Here is a 17,887-nt window from a genome sequence, read left to right on the forward strand (position 1 = left end):
GAGATAGACATCTAAAAATGGGCAGATGTTGCACAGTACCCAAGATTGTTGTTATGCTGAGGCAGCGATTCAACATTCAACCAGGGGAATCCAAATAGGTTTTAGCAGGTCTGTACAAGATTAATAAATTAGCCTGTTTCTACACTGGAAGATGAAAATGTATAGGCTACATGAACACTACCATAGAAATAGTCTCTTTTGTGGAACTATTTCTCAAGAATAATTCCCACAGAACATAATTCCGACAATTCTTCACTGTGGGGTAGTATCAGAGTGTGGGTTTGTGTGACTAAAGACTCCATGGCCAGCCCTTTCTTTTGCACGCAATGTAGTAGTAATTGTAATAGTAGTTTTTGTTCTGCCTATTGTTATACATACAGTTTTTTAGTGTAAATTTTAGTGCCAGCTCTTAATGGCTAGTGTCTGAAAGTGCTGAAAGCCTCTTCACAATTTATTTCAGAAGAATTCATTAGTGACATTTGGAGAAGTTGTATTGACCATGTTAACAAAGTAGCAGCTACCTAGCAAGATAAAGATGTCATACAAAAGAGCAAATATAAGAAAGTGACAAACTTATTTTATTTTCAAAGAAATCAATAATGTGTTTTATTTGTAATTGTTTTTAATTGGCATGTAGAAGGAGATCTGATGACTAGGCACAGCACTTGTATCACATATAGAAACTACATCTGGTTAATCAGACTCATAGCAAATGCAAACTTCAACTGAATAAACAACCACTCTGAAGTTGATGGGATCACACAATGCATAAGTAAGCATGAGCAAGATTATTTGTCTAGCCATAGGAAACCAAAAAAAGACAATTATTTCATTTTAGTGAGTCAAATCTAGCTGTACTCAGGAAAAAAATCCACTGACACAAATGGAATTTTCCTTGATTAAAGAGGCAATGTCTGGTTAGACTGAATATCAGTCTAAACCCCAGAGGGAACAAGCTGAAACCCTTCATCATACTGTCAGAGATCCTAAACATTTAAGGATTTTCCAGGATTTCTAAATGCTCCATAAATAATGTGGGCCACCCGAATGCTTATGGAAAATGAATAGCAAAGGAACTTGTAAATAGAATGCTAATTTGGAAACATATATCAGTAAATGGTTTTTAACATTAATTGACCACCTCCTCTGGGAAAGTCAAGAGGTGCCTTTTATGATGGTGCCAACCCCACCAAAACTTAATATATACTTTGATTTACATGTGCTTCATTCAATTCCATAAGTTAGGTCCTACTCCAGATATTCAAATGACATTGGGTAAAGCCACAATTTTAAGAGAATTAGGTTTACTGAATTAGTTACTATCTGGGGTTAAACTATGACATCTGTCCAAAGTGTATTGCACTTTTCCCTGTTGAATTGCATTGTATTTTCCTAGTTCCTCCAATGCAGAGAAGTTTAATTTCAAGGTTTTCTTACCCTTGCCTATTTCTGGGGTTCCTCCCATGAACAAATACAATTTCCACAAACTCTAGCTCAATGTCTATTAAATGAAGAGCAGATCCAGGACAGACCCATGTGAATAGTAAACTATTGGTAACTACTTGTGTTCAACAACAATATGTATGTGCCTTAAACACAAATTTCATTAAGATTATATAGTTTTCTTAAAATAACAAAAATGGATAAGATGCAAAATATCCTTACTTTTCCTTCACCTACCAGCCTACCATCATATTCAAGATGAAAATTAGACTTGACACAATTTTGGCCATGTATACTCCTTGTTTTCTGCCAGGTAATGACAAAGAATTCATCTGATTGCTCTTGCAGTGTTTTTTGCATGAATCAAAATAAATGGACTAGCATATAGAATCTTATAGGCCCTCTCAGTCTTTCTTTACTTCTGTTATGATTTGACACTGGCCAAATGCCAGGCACCCATGAAAGCCTCTTGTTCACCCTCCCATGCCACAGCCAGGTAGAGGAGAGAAAGAAAATTAATGAAGGGTTTGTGAGTTGAGATATCAAGACCAGGAGAAAACACTACAAGGGCAAAACAGGTCCAACTTAAACATACAAAGTGAATTTATTACTAACAAAATCAGAGGAGGATAATGAGAAGTGAAATAAACCCTTTAAAACAGCTTCTCTTCCCCCAAGCCCTCCCTCCTTCCTGCCAACAATGCACAGAGACAGGGAATCAGTTCATCACCCAAGATTTTTTGCTGCTCAGGGAGAGGAGTCCTTCCCCTGTGAGCCCATGGGCACAGCTCTGTGAAATTCTCCAGTGTGGGTCCACTCTCATGAGCAGCAGTCCTCCCAAAAGTGCCACAATGTGAGTCCCTCCCACAGGCAGACAGTCCTCCCAAAACTGCTGCAGTGTGGGTCACTCCTCCGTGGGATACAGTCTTCCAAGGACAGGCTGCTCCAGCCTGGAAGCAGGGACCTCTTCTCTCCACTGGGTCTCTCGCTCCAGGCATCCCATGCTCCAGAGTGAACACCTTCCTCATGGGGTGTGGGTGGATCTCTGCATCCCCCTTGAACCTCCACAGGCTGCGGGGGCACAGCTGCTTCACCATGGTCTTCACCATGGCCTGCAGAGGAATCTTGGCTCTGGTGCCTGGAGCACCTCCTCCCCCTCCTGCTTCACTGACCTTGGTGTCTCCATGTTGTTTCCTTCACATGTTCTCACATTCTCTTCTCTGGCTAGGAAAAAACTGTGTGCATTTCATTTTGATTTTCTTCTTAAATATGTTATCACAGAGGCATCACCAGCCTCTCTAACTGGCCCAGTTTTGGCCAGCAGCATGTCCATCTTCAGAGCCATCAGAGACTGGCTCTGCAGGACATGGTGAAAGCTTCTAGAAGCTTCTCACAGAAGCCGCCTCTGTGGCCCCCCGCTACCAAAAACCAGGCTGTGCAAAACCAACACATATTAAAATGAATTTTAACTGATTGTCCTTTACTTGGGAAAAAAAAAATCAATTTCTAATAAAGGTTAAAATTCTGCTTTGAATTTTAAGGAAAACTTTTCAATTTCTTGACTCAAAACAACTTCTGGTGTAAAGTTGTTATTTTGGTGATTTGTTGGTTGTTTTTTCCCCCTGCATTATGAATGTAGTTAGTAATAAAAAGTATTTAAAATCTCACTGCTGGATTGGAAATACTTTTTCCTCGGGGCCAGAGTACATTCCATTAGAGAAAAACTACTGTTTGCAATTAAATTTTCAGTTTATTGAAAAAAGTGCATTAAGTTATTTTGTTCTAGAATGACCCAAAATAGTTTCCTTAGTTTGTTTTTAATTATAGGTAAGTAACAATACCTACGTTCTGTGAAGCCTAACTCTTAAGTGAAAGGTCTTGAGTGATTATCAAGGTTAAAAGTCCTCATTCCAATTTTTAATTTTAGGAAAAGGAATTCAAATTCTTCGGAAGCTTATGCTAATGCACTGAGATTCGTTTCTGGAAATTAAATATATATGTTACTTGTTAAGGTGAGCTGCAAACATTCTTTTCTAAGGAAACATTATAGAAGTTATGCACTTACAGAATCATAGAATGATAGAATTACCTAGGTTGGAAAAGATGTTTGAGATCATCAAGTCCAACCTATGATCTAACACCACCTTGCCAACTAGACTATGGCACTAAGTGTTTAATCAGTCTTTCCTTAAACACCTCCAGGGATAGTGACTCCACCACCTCCCTAGGCAGTTCATTCCAATGCCCAATCACTCTTCCTGTGAAGAACTTCTTCCTAATGTTGAGCCTAAATCTCCCATCGGACAGATTAAGACTCTGTCCTCTCATCCTGTTGCTGAGAGAATAGACTGACCCCACCTGCCTATAACCTGTCATTTAAAAACATGTCACTGTCATTGCAACTGTAAAGTTCTTGCTTAGTTGCACTCTTCCAGGAATGTTTTTTCTGGAACGGTCTGGACGAAAATGAAAGGTTATTTTAAAGTGCAGAAATCTAAATTGTGCAGAGGTAGCGGAAGAATATATTTTAATCATGTTTGTAGTTAAGAGAAGAAGCTGAATTTTCAGTGATCAAAAAATATGAGCAATTTATTATTTTTTCCCTCATTTCTCACTATACTGTAACAGATAACAGGAAAACAATCCAGCACATATTCTCACTGACAGCTATGCCTATACCTGTTCATAGTTTTTCTCTTCTCTTTTAAGCATGATCTAATAATGTTTTAGCACCTGCTAAATGTACCTGTTTTGAGAAACTGGACTGTGTATGAATATTCTGAAAGGTCGTAAGGCATATGCTACATTGTGCATACTTATTCTTTTGATTTAACACTGTAGACCAAAACTTTAAAAGAAATATCTTAAGGTAGAATTATTTGATATGTACTGGTGAGAACAAAAATCCTAGAAAAAAACATTCATTTACTCACTAGTTTATTCTTTATATTAAAGTTGGCTTAATTTTAAACATTAGCTCTTTCAGATGCTGAAATTTTGTAGACATAGACTCTCCTTGGAATGACATTCATAGTCCTGCATATCTTTTACCAGTCTTTACTCCCTGTTTAAAATGATGAAGTTTACTACATTTTGACACACCTAGTCTCATCCTTTCATCGTAAATAGTTATAGGAAAGAAAAAAGGAAAAAACAAAAAAAGAGCCAAGGAAGCTTTCCAGAAGAAAAGCCTTACACAGCTTATATTCCATTGTGACTCAGGAAACCTCTAAGCTATCTTGAATTGTTCATAATAGACAATTTAAACATAATATTTTTTCATGTTGAAACACACTGCTTTGGATACTGGTTACCAAATCAGCTCAGAAGATAATTCAATGATTTTTGGTAAATACTTATAGGCATAAATGCATTATTTAAAAAAAACCCAACCTTTATTTACATTAATCTTGTCTTGCGGTAGGTGCACATTTCCATAGCATAACAATACCAAGAACATGAATTAATTATTTAAGTCCAAGCTAAAATTAATTTCAAATCATACATTTACCTCTTGGGTTAACTAGCATCTTAAATCAGATTGTTTATGGTATTCTTACATAGTTGTATACATATGTAGTACTTATATATATATGTAATATTTATGTACTACCTATACTTGTATATATGTATGTATATATTCTTAAGTGTCATCAGAACATGCAGAATAATGGTATGATAGCTTTCCAAATTGCTCCCTTTCAGAATTCAGAGCACTCTACTTCCTAACTCAAGGTTAAGATTTTTTTGTCCATATAATTTGTATGTCTATAAAAGACAATGATTTATCAAGAGAGAAGTGAAAACAGATCAATTTCCTTTGAAGAAGACATCATTTACCAAGAACAATCTACTTCTTTTTTGTTCTTTCTCTAAGTGAAAATCTCCACTGTCTGATAAAAAAATTCCACAATTTTCACAGACCTTCAATATTAGGGCTTCAGCCTTCTACTTTGTATCCAAGTCAGAGAAGATGATCCTGATAAATATTAAGGAAAAGGAGAAAAAAAATTAAGTCTTTGGATTGTTTCCCAGATTATTTTGCTTCCAGTATGTATTCTCAGAAATTGCCTGTTTTGATAAAACATCCTGGATGTGACAAGACTTCATAGTTTTGTGTTAGCAGATAGAATGAAAATAAAGAGTAGCAGATGGTGCCCATCTAATCTTGAAATGAGATTTAAAAAACCCTTATATCATTGTAGACTTGAGTAAAAGGAAAAGTTTTACTGACCTCTGCTTGACTACATACAAACTTAAACTACAAAGTGCATAAATGCACATCATTAACTTTTGAAATAAATTAGTAGCAAGTTACTATAATTCACTACAGTTGCTGAAGTATCATGCATCAAGAAAGAGGGTTCTTTAAACTAAAGTTTGTAAAATGAAAGAATACTATTGGAAGCCAATCTCTCTTGCAAATATAAATAAAAACTAAATCATTTTTGGTCACTATACTTGTGAATATTTGTAAATAATAAAATCTGAACTCAAAACATCATAGATGATTTTCAATCAAGAATATTCTCCAGATAAAAATGTTATATTCCGATATGACATATTTTAGGGGGAAAAAATAATCTTTATTTTTTAATGTGTTCCAACACTGCATTGATAAAAATATAGAATGAAATATTGAAATTATCCTTTGAACTAATTTAATCCAAGCCAAGGCACACAGCAAACAATTAAAAATTTTCTTACAGAATTCTTCTGTTTTGTTTTCCAAGAAAGAGGATATAATCAAGGTTTATGTATAGCCACCATAACACCATACTTCAATTCACCCAGCTTCAAGTACAGCCAACAGAAAAACAAATATTTTAATACACACAGAAAAGCACCAGGGGAAGTTGTTACCATTCCAATATTTTAGGATTTTTGTTTCTGACTTCTAAGGCTCAAAATATAATACATAAATATCAATAGTCTTCACCTATATAATATAAATAGCTCCATCTGCAACTCTGAATACATAGACTCTCTACAGAACAATACTATAATATAGATAAAATAGATAGAGAAAGAATTAAACCTATCAGCCTGTGTAATGGCTTTTAACCCTATTTTCATATAGTAAAAGTAATTTCCACCCTCAGATTGGCTCAGTTGGTTAGAACAGAGAGCTACTGATGTCAAGTTTGTGAGTTTGATCCCTGCGTGGGCCATTCAATTAAGAGTCAGACTCGGTGACTCTTGTGGGTCTCTTCCTACTCTGAATATTCTGTGTGAAATAATCAGTCTAACAAAAACAATGAGCTGTTCTATGTGGGAAGCCATATTTAATCAAGTAAGTAACTGTACTTCTTGTTTTGAAAATATAAAGACAGGTTTGCTAATCTAATTTGCAGCAGATCTTGAGAAAACTTACTCAAATATACAGTATAAACAGTTTGATATTCCCCCTTCCATGAGTAGGGGAATATCAAACATATTAGGACAAGATATTGAGATAAGAAACAATGATGCAGTTTATGCATCAGGCATCTTAACCTATAACATGTGTACTGTACACATGGTCGCATGTAGCAAGCTGTGAGTTGAAATTGGATTGCTTGTAGGTAGTTTTTGCAAATGTTTTGCTGAATGACAAGATCACGTATAAGTATTTCTTTCAAATAAATTATTTGTGATGAATAGATGCAAATTAAAAACCCAACAAAATAGTTCATTGTGCAATGTCAAAGTATTTGCTGAGTGGGTATTTAATACATACACATTGACGAAAATTTCTTTTCAGGGCCTGTAAATATAAATTAGAAAAAAAATACATACTGGCAACTTGACAAAGTCAAAATTCCTATTTTCATATTGTCTGCTCCTCCGATACAATGATGAGCATGAATGCAACAGCAATACATTAGGTCAGTATATCAACTTCAATGCCAATGACTTAGGATTCTAGAAGCAGTGAGTAATTTCAATAAATAGATAAGTAAATAAAATATACTTCTAACCTATCTCTGAGGATTTATGAACCTTCAAAGATAAAGTTTGATGATGTATGCTAACTCAATCTTTTATTTCACATTAATAGAAACTTAAGGGAATAAAACCTAGATTATGTAATGTACTTGAACACAAATTTTTTCCCATCAAATAGGAAGATCAAGTCACTGACCAAACTCTCTTATGAGAGTTTTGTCTAAATTCAGTAAAACCACTGCAATAGTGTCTTGGTTTAAGAGAATTTTAAGAGGTGGACACTCTAAAATGGGTTAGCTCCCCTTACAGTTTTACCCAATCCCTTTCCACCAATAAGGAGAAACAAATATGAGTAGATAAACTGTAGGACATGTTCAGTGCAGTATGTTGTCTCATATGCAATAAATCTACAACTTGTTGAACTGAAGTACAGATGGACATTGACTGCAAAGTGACTGTCTATAAAATCCATGCGCAGCAGGCCATTCCTGTGATACAGAAACACCAGTACCACATACTGCACCTGTACTGATTACCTAGTCAGAGAAGTTTTTACTTGGTTTACAGAATAGTCAAAATTAGGTCTGTGATGACAAATCACTGCTGTCCTACACAACTGAGAATCTGAAAGCTCTTCCACATAAATTCACTGCAATCGATATGAGCAGCATGTAATGCAAATCCTTGAGTAGCAATGGAATGGTTTAGAAAGCCAGAAAATAAATACCAGCCAATCAATGATCTTACATTTTTCTTCAACAAACAGATTTTCAGGAGCCTAGGAATTCTGACTAAACTTTCTGAAGCAATTACACCTTCTGGAGAATAGTGATGTAAATCTGAATCAGAGTACAGCATGTTTTCGTTTTGTAAACAACTTATTCTCTCAATTCTGGCAATACTCATTTAATGTCTGTGTTGTTGGTTTGTATTTTGCTCAGTATCAAAAAATGAAAGAATACTTATTACAGCAAAGTACCATAAACCAAGCTGACTGCTTGCATTTTTGATTTTAATTACCACTAACTTGACATAGTCCTTCTTGCAACAGTACCATAGGAAAGATTTGAAAAATAAATTGCAGTAATTATTACAGTTTTCTATTGTTCCATTCTAGATCGACATAAGTAAAGTAAAATAAACTATAGTTCATCAAAGATAAGTATTTTAACTGGAAACTGCAGGGAGCTGTTTACTGCATTTAGGAAAGATACCATATAAATTCTTGTGATGTTGGGGAATCCCAGCTTTGCCAAGAACACTCTTTCTTGTACCATGAAAAGAAGCAGCAATGTGAATTATATACTCATACACAAGCTTACCAGTCAAGTAGCAGCATGTTACTGGTCAGAACTTCAAAACATTTCAGTTTACTAATACTTTGATTTTCCTGCACTGAAGCGAACCTCTACTATAATACTTTAAGAAGCTTGTCACATCGTCTGTGATAGATAAAACCAGCAGTTTGAAACACTTATGGCTCCTACTCACCCACCCTGCCCTTCTGAGAGGGATGCTGCCACTGAGGCATAGATATCTGATCCTTTTGTCAATCATCTCCTGCACTTTTCAGCCTGGTGTATTATGGTTCATGATGGGATGAGACATACCTAGTTGGAATGGCAATGTCCAGAAGTGGCTAAGGCAGACAGCTGGGGAAAGTAATAGTTTCAGCTGTTTTCAGTATTCAAGATTGTCAGAGACCTAACCATACACACACGTCCTGTGCCCTTATCCTACTACCACAAAAGCAGTTCAAGCCAATAACACCATCTTTAAAGTAGCAATGCCGGGGTTTGATGCCATGTCCCCCCTGTGTAATGAGGCAGTAACTTGTAAGGAGGGACCAATGCATGGCTAGAGGTGGGGAGTGTGCTGAGTGGTGACAGGCACTACTTGACTGGCAGTACTTTTCCAATTCATGAAGTTCGGCAATCAATTTCCTGAAAATGTCAACGGTTTTCTTACAATGTGCATGTAGCTGAAGATTTTTGGATTTTCCTTACCCAGCTAAACATAGAAATAAAAGAAAAAAAATAGGGGAGACTTCTGTGATTTTCATGGTTGAAGCTCACATTAGAAGGTTAAGAACAAGTTCAAAGTCTGGATGTTTATCTGAAGAAAATGAATTTTTGCTTTGAGACTTTGAAAGAATTCATGGGATTTATCCACTTAACTCATATGAGTGAATGAGAGTTAAACCAGTTTATGGGACTCAAGGGATAAAGAGTCACATGGGGGACTAGTATGACATTACCTTTGACTTCCCATCAAACCAAAAATACCTCAGGAGCAGAGGTAGACCTTTTAGGATATTTTGAGAATTTTCCTTGAAGGCCCTCATTCCCAGCCACAAGCTGTAAGAATCAATGGGAATTAGCACATGTCCTGCAACATTAAAAAACATTCCTTTCCATCTTCTCCTAGAGCAAAGCTGACCATACTACTCAAGTCTAAATGCAACTTTAAAGCATTTCAGCCATATTTTGGTTCAAAATTGGTGAAAAGATATGAGACAGCCTAAGTTTAATTTAAATTGCTCCTCAACTTTCTGCACAAAACTTTATTACATTTCACTTACAAACTTCAATGTTGAACCTCAGTTACTTAATACAAGAGGAAATTTAAAAACATAGAAGATGAAAAGAATTATGATAAAACATTACTGAGATGCAGAAGAAGTAAACTTTTGATTTGTACTTAATGCAATAAGTAGATCAGTTAATAATAAAAATAACTTCCATTTTAGATGAAACAAATAATTAAATCTAATAAAATCTGTCTTTCAAAACGAGACATTAAATTAAGCTACAGGCTACAAGACTTCTAGAACCAAATCATAAACCAAATCATAAAATACACACTGAAGAAAGCCAAGCCTTTTCATCCTTGTATGAGTGGTAGTATTTCATACTGCGGTAAGGAAAAGGCTTGAATTAAATAATCAGCAGTGATGCCTTTTCAGCCCTAAAATCACAAGCCAAACAAGATTAGAATGATAAAAAGCAGTTACCATTTATTGAAGGTCCTCCAGGTGTACTTATGGTGGAACGTACAGTGATATGATTTATACCTAGAAAAGTAGGTATAAACCTACTTTTTAGGTTTAGCAAATTAGCATAATTGACAAAAATTGTGTGGAAGTATAGTTAATGAAGTCATTCCCCTCTTGTTTTGGCCCCCTGCTGAAGGCTTCCCCTTGCTTCTAACCTCACACTATGTCTAAATACATGGGAAAGTGACATGGCCTTGGTTCACTGAAGAAGCATAATTAGAATAAGATTCCAGGAACATGTTTGTCTAACCTAACAGGGTAGTTAGCTAAGAAACTATATAACTGTACAACAGTAGTCTATAGAGTTATGAGTACATGAAAAATATATAAAAAACAAATATTTTGACATCAGCAGATGCAAAGCAATGGTTAGAGACAATGTTTAGGAATTCCTAAATGATTCAACTTCTATTCCAATACTAAATATAATTTTGAATTTGAATAAAAGTCTTAGTTTCAGTGGTTGACCCACAATATTGCAATAAACACATTCAGCTAACTAATGAGCTTTTCTGGCATCTGTTGCTCTCCTTTTTATGCTATGTCTAAGTAACTAAAATCTGGAGAGCAAAGTATAAACTCCAATCTGCAAAATATTATTTTCTTAATTTAGTCCACAAAGTTAACAACTAGTCCACCTATGAAAGAAAAGTCAAGCTCTTTCAAGCCTAAGGCATTGTTTAACCATCTCAGGGAAGTATGTTTCTGTTATAGATCCTTATTTTGTTCCTTTAAATGAGTCATTGTATTTTTCAGTAAGGGAGTGTGTTGCTGCAGCATATGAAAATAGTTACACTTGGAGCAGATATGAACAGCATGTACTTAGTATCAGTTTTCCCTTTGTCCTCACTTGCTCTGAGCATGCGATATTGTAAATGGAGATCCTCTGAAAATAAATGCTCTCCCTCTCAGCAGAACGATAAACAAGAGAGCATGCACAGGCAGTATTTGTGGTTGTGATGCTCTCTTGTGACAGGGAACATGTGAAGCTACATAGCCAATAAGTCACTGTATCTATTTGCTCCCGTTTTCAAACTGCCATATTCTTTATCCAAACTTCACTTGAGCACTAAGGTGCATACAATATTTCAAACTATAACCACTGCATCATGTAATGTGACCAAATCTACTGCCCAGAAAAAGCATACAAACTTTTAGAGTCTAGGGCTGTCAGAGTACTTAAAGAGAGTATACACGTTAGTTATTTCTCTTTGCTCACAGACAACCAGATTTTCTTCCCCAAAATTTATGTTAGTTGGCTGAAGAAAAACACCATGAAATTGCATCTGACAACAGAAGTCCTGCTCACACAGTGTGTAAAGCCTTATGGAATTCAAACTTTAGCAAAGACAAATTAGCATAGTTACACCTGTTTTGTCCTGTCTATTAACCAAATTTTTCAGTTATGTTATGATAACTCAACTGAGATTGTGTAATAGAAAAAAAGAAAAAAGAAAAAAGAAAAAAAAAGAAAAAAGAGAAAAAAGAAAAGAAAAGGAAAAGGAAAGGGAATAGGAAAAAGAAAAAGAAAAAGAAAAAGAAAAAGAAAAAGAAAAAGAAAAAGAAAAAGAAAAAGAAAAAGAAAAAGAAAAAGAAAAAGAAAAAGAAAAAGAGAAAAAAACCCACTCAGAGCATATGCTTGTCAGGTTACAGTAAGCTTTCATTGTGATCTTTTCTCTAACTTTGCAGGGAGTGTTTTACTCAAGAGATTTGTAATTTCATCTATTTCATTTTTCTATGCAAGACAATAGAAAGTACTTATCACCTTCTTGCCCTTCATAGATTAAATTTCCTCTCTCAGTTCAGTGAAATCATAGCTCTAAATTACTTATATTCATTGTTCCATTGAGGAATGAGTATATTGGAAGCTTTACTACTTATGACAATGGATGGTAAAATCACACTCAAGTGAAGCTTGATTTTCCTTCATGAAGCACAACAAAAGTAGACCAAAAGTCATTGGAAATTCTAGTTCATAGTTCTTGCATCAGCAAAAATAAAAAAAATACAACCCCTCAATACTTAGTACTGAAATAACTTGAAAGTCTGAAATCAGTTTGAAATTATTTTCTGAAAAAATGTTTCTTCAAGGATTTTCGCGAAAGTTTGCATGCACAGAAAATAGTTGTGGTCTCCCTCTCTTGTAGACTTCCTTCTGTAATCATGCAGAGACGCATAACTCGCTATGCAGCAATTAAATGGGTTGTTTCATTTTGAACTAAATCAAAGATGTGGTTAATATGACAGTGTCTTGGCAGACAAAAAAGTTGAGAGGAAGAAAGCAGAATAATCAGATAAACAAAACCTAGAAGGACTTGAAAGAACATCATTAAAATGCATATAAGATTACTTGGAAAGAAATATTGGTAAACTCCTCTTCTTCTGTTTTCTAATGCATTTAATTTGACAAATATTTCATGTATTATTTACAGCACAGACATACAGTCTGCCCAGAAAATGTCCTAAGAAAAGGAAAGCTGTGTCTAGCATTTTGCACAAATATAAAAGCTGTTCTTTGTGATCTTCATGGAAACGCAGTATTGCAGTATTAAATGCTTCTAAAATTATAGACAATGATTTTTTGTTTGCCTAAAAAATCCATGAATGAGCAAAGAGATACAGAAAATTGCAAAATCCAAAATTATCTGAACAGATCTCTATAAAAACTATCGCTTTAAAATCTTTTCAGCTCAGTAATCCTCCTTGACTTAAGCTGAATGAAACATTTGAATAAAAAGAGGGCCTTTCAATTTCAACAGTTTCAGCTAACCAGAAATAATGATATGCCTAAAGAACACTGAGAAATATAAGCATTAGTTGCAAGAGAAAGAACACTTCTTCAAACAACTGTTTCAAGTGTTCCAGCTCTGGGGACTAATAACTGATTGGTACTAATTTGCATGGTCTCCAGTCTAGTTTCCATTAGACACATGTTCAAGCCAGAAAAAGAACATCTTGTCATAACTAGTATTATTGTTCAAAGTTTCAGGAAATTGTCCAAGATTGAATAGGTCCAGGAAATTCTCAATTCAAACCTACTCTCACAAACAGTTTCTGTACTGGGGCGATGTTGGATGTATTTGAGTGTTGCTGATGAGGTGTACCTGTTCTGCCCCAAAAATTTTCTCTTTAGAAAAATCACTCTGAATTTTTAAATGGCTGGTACATAATCCTGAAGAATCAGTATTCCTCTGATTTTTTCAGACACAATATAACAGCAAAGCAAAAGACGTTTTAGGTACAGCATCAGAATATAATACTTTTTTCCCCCACCTTGTCCCATGATAAAGAAATAAGCTTCAGTTCATCACACTCTCATGAATGGCAAGAAAAGAATGACATATTGACATGAAGGACCTGTAGCAGCTGGAAGGAGATAGAGAATTTAAGTAAAAAATAGCATCCTAGTAACAGTATGGTCATACATTTGTGAGTCTTAAGCTTTTTGTCACTAGAAACTCTTGTCTGTGGCATCTCTGGAAGCAGAAATTTAAATCTCACAGGAGCTTTGATGTCACCATCTAAAGCACATGGTTACTTCTTGTTGTAATGTAGCTGTTCATATTAGCAAAAGAAGAAGAGCATAATTAGTTTGTATTTGGGATTTTAATGTATTTTAGCTGCATACAGATCAATAAATAGATGTCTCTAACCTCTTGATTGAGATGAGCTTTTAAAACTCTTTCAACTTTCAGTAATTTTTGTGAGCCTCAGGTGACCTTCTCTAAGCAGGCCTGACTCACAAACTGAGCCTAAACATCAATTTAGATTAGGAAGGAAAGAAAAAAAACTAGTGAGGACACCAGCAACTTTAAAGTATATTGGCAGCTGTATGTAAAATAAAACAAATCTTCCTGTACAGGATGTTTCCTTATGAATATATCGGGAACAGCTTCACTTCCCAGTCAACAATAAACCGAAAAAAGCATACTTGAAAAGAAAGGAAGTATGCAGCACAGTACATGACGCAAGCCTCGGTCTAAATGAGAAGCTATGAATCACTAGTACCATATGGCATTACTGCTGCTGTAGTGACAGACCACTGCATAATTGCAGTGAAATTTCCCTACTCATTCTAAATTGCAGTGCCTCACATTTCATTATAAATTCAAAATGCAGAGGAAGGTTATGGCTAAACATTTCAGGTCCTCTATGTGTATGTTTTTGGAAATAATATTTCAGAAAGACATGTTTATAAAACTCCCTATTTGCTAAGGCTGAAGACTTCCATTTATGTCTCAGTTTCCTATTCTGAACTAGGCCTGCTGTAACAGGACAAAAAAATTTCAGTTATGCACAGTCTTCAGGTGGTTATTTCAATCCAGCAAATTTCTGACCCTTCCAGCACTTTTTAGTACTCTCTTTAAAATTAAAATAAACACACATTTTAATGGCAAAAATTCATTCACATTTTTAATAGAAAGCATTTTCTATGTTTCCTTGTGGAAACAGAAGGAAAGGCAACCCTATGATTCTTGATATGATTCTTTTCTTAAGATAAGTTCACAATAGTGCAATTCAAGAGTTTTATCACTGACTTGTGTATTGCTTTTTCCTGCAATGATCAAATGCCTGGAAGGCAAGTAACTTGGGACACCAGAATATTGGATAAATATAATTTTATTGCTAACATTACACGAAATTAAAATTACACATTCACTTATTTATTTATTTATTTTAAGGGTGTGAATCCCAAACATTTACAAATAAAAACATTTCAATATTTTCCACAACAAACCCCTATATTAGAGTTTCTAGATGCATATATAACCAGGTAATTTGTTGAATACAATATATTTCACACAATGGATGGTATTTTAAAATACATCCAGACACATCAGGAATTATCTTATTTTGTCAAAGCAGACAGTATTGTTAAGAATTTATTTATATTAAAATAAATTCCTCCTCTCTACTTTTGAATAATCTGAATAATCTATCTACTGAAAATTGGCCATTGTATTTCTCATAAAAGTACTCTTATAGTCATTTATGTGTCTTCCCTTAAGACAGAAAAATCATGTATAGCTTTACTATGCATTTTGAAGGTTTCTTATAGTCTGAAGTTCTCATTAAGAAAGTGAAGGTTAGAAAACTTTACTTACCTTGGTCATCAATTCTTCTAGAGAAATACGTGGTTAAAAAAAATGCTCACACACAGCTCCATAGATTTTAAATGCAATCCTAGGATAATGTGACTAATCATATAGAATCAAGAAAATGTATCTCAAAAATTCTGCTGAACTCCCATTCATAATAATTTTATATTCTGCTAATGCATTACTAACTCCTTTATGCATTTTTTTTTGCCATGAGAATCATAGTTAACAACATTTGTGTCTTCCCACTACATGTTTAGGAACAAATGACTGTGAAGTATAAGGTGCCTCTATGGCAGTATCTATCTAATAAGCAAAACATCAAGCAGACCAAGTCTCTTGCCAGATCTTTAATGACAAGAGAATCATAATATTGTTGATACTTGACTGTGCCACATCATATGCCTAAAAGGCTGGGAAACATCACATTTAATGCACCATTAATCATCATGTATTCAGACATGTCAATAAAAAGCTGGGAAAATTTTTAGTTGTGGTATTTTTGCTCACTACAAGGATGCCATCAGAGGATTAAAATGTGTAAATTCATGTGAATGGGTAGAACTACCACTAGTTAATGTCTAGAAGCATGTCACAGAGTCAAATAGTTGAACAGGAAAGCATACTTGCAAAAGCTGTACTACTGAATAAAAATGGTATAATAGATGATACAAAAGTTGGTTACAACCTAAACTCTAATTTTTCCAAAGCATAAAACTCACCAGATAAGTGATGAATACTACCAGACACTTTTATTATAAAAGTGAATAACCTGCTAATGCATTTTTACACACAAGCCTGGAAGATAGCTGTGCACCATTCATACCTACTGCCACAGAAAGACTGAATGGAATTTTGAGCATTTATATATTTGATCATTTAAGAGCAGAAGAGTTACTATGTCTTCTGGTTTAAACTAAAACTAAATGTAGTTGAGGGAATTGTTGATCATTATGGAGGTACGTATACAACTTGATAAAGAAGTATGTAATTTTCATTCCCTCTGGCTTGTGTGTTGTGATTCTACTGTCTCATCTGAAAGGTTGCAACATTTGACTACAAGCAGAATGATTTTTAAATTACTGTTCCAGTTCCAGTTCCTATGTAACAAACTTAATATAAAAACCTTGCTGAAAAATTTTTAATCACAGCAATAAGACTACATACATGAACAAGCAAAATTAGCCTGCTCCTGAATCAAAATGTTGTGTTATAGGCCTCAACCAAAGTAAATAAAATAATAATAAACAGGATACAACTGATGTCAATATTTATTCCTTAACAGAAATATTTTTCACAGGCATCTGTTTGTTACTTACATTTACTGAAGTGACGCAAACAAGCAAACAAAATGCAACAATTTCTGTTGGCCTGAAAAAATCAGTTAATTTATTAAACAATGTACTACAATACTTTCATCTAAAGATCTCAGTGTAGCCTGGAAGAATTAAGCAAGTCTCATATTAGAACCTTGTGGTTGTTATTTCCTCACAGTATGAATTAAGCACTCAGCTTGAACTTAATGAATAAGACTCAGTCAAGTCACTAATTGCTTTGCATCTTCAGAAATCTTTCTCAGAAAAGTTGAATGATTAATTAATATGAGTTATTACAAAACCTGCATTACACAGGTTTCCATTAGAAACTGAAATCTGACAAATTCTGTCAGAAAGATTTCCTGTTTTCCTCTGGCAAGAAGTATAGAGTTAAAAAGTAAATACTTACAGACAGATTTTTATGATTCCAAGTCTCTTCTAGGAATATAAACAAAAGTCTTTACATGTGTTCAGTACTCTGTGGATCACAATAAAAATATGAATCTACTCTATATTCTTTGCTAATTGAGAGCTGAGAAAATTCAGCAAATTTATGTGACTAAACGGAAGCAGTTAGGTAGCAGATTCTTCAAAAACTTAATCTGTTACTGAAAGTTTGAAAGCCTGTGCTATATGACTATTACACAAAGAGCAAGTTGGTACTGAGAAATATTGTAATATGTCCTTTATCCATTAAATAAGTCAATTAATGCAGGCAATTGAATGCTAATGTGCAATTTTAAATTTCTTGGTTTTTTGGTGTTGAGATCATAGTCTCCCTCCCCAACTCCGCCTGTTTTCATCTGACAAGTGAAGCAAGTAGCCATGTTTTCCATGTCATCAAGGACTGAAATGTTTTCTGCATCAATACAGATTTTCACAGGTAAAGAGGCTATTGGCCAAATCTAGGAGTTACAGGCATCATCACCCAAAAACTCCTCCAAACTCTATTTGCCAGTTCCTGCTGCATGGCCTTTGCTAAGCTATTTGTTTCCACTTCTGGGTGAATAACTTTTAAGAGAGTCAGAACCAGTTTCACTATTATG

General features: G+C 34.7%; 1 long non-coding RNA gene across 1 annotated transcript; it reads right to left on the bottom strand.

The window, feature by feature from the left end:
* Nucleotides 1-2,022: 2,022 nt before the first annotated feature.
* On the bottom strand, nucleotides 2,023-17,318 carry LOC118695560 (uncharacterized). The gene is made up of 4 exons (XR_004981546.1): nucleotides 17,251-17,318; nucleotides 16,845-16,896; nucleotides 5,368-5,422; nucleotides 2,023-2,876 (listed from the first exon to the last, which is right to left on the bottom strand). It is a non-coding gene; the product is annotated as an uncharacterized LOC118695560 (long non-coding RNA).
* Nucleotides 17,319-17,887: the final 569 nt, after the last annotated feature.

The sequence above is a fragment of the Molothrus ater genome, chromosome 1 (assembly GCF_012460135.2).
Source record: "Molothrus ater isolate BHLD 08-10-18 breed brown headed cowbird chromosome 1, BPBGC_Mater_1.1, whole genome shotgun sequence".
NCBI classification, from domain to species: domain Eukaryota; kingdom Metazoa; phylum Chordata; class Aves; order Passeriformes; family Icteridae; genus Molothrus; species Molothrus ater.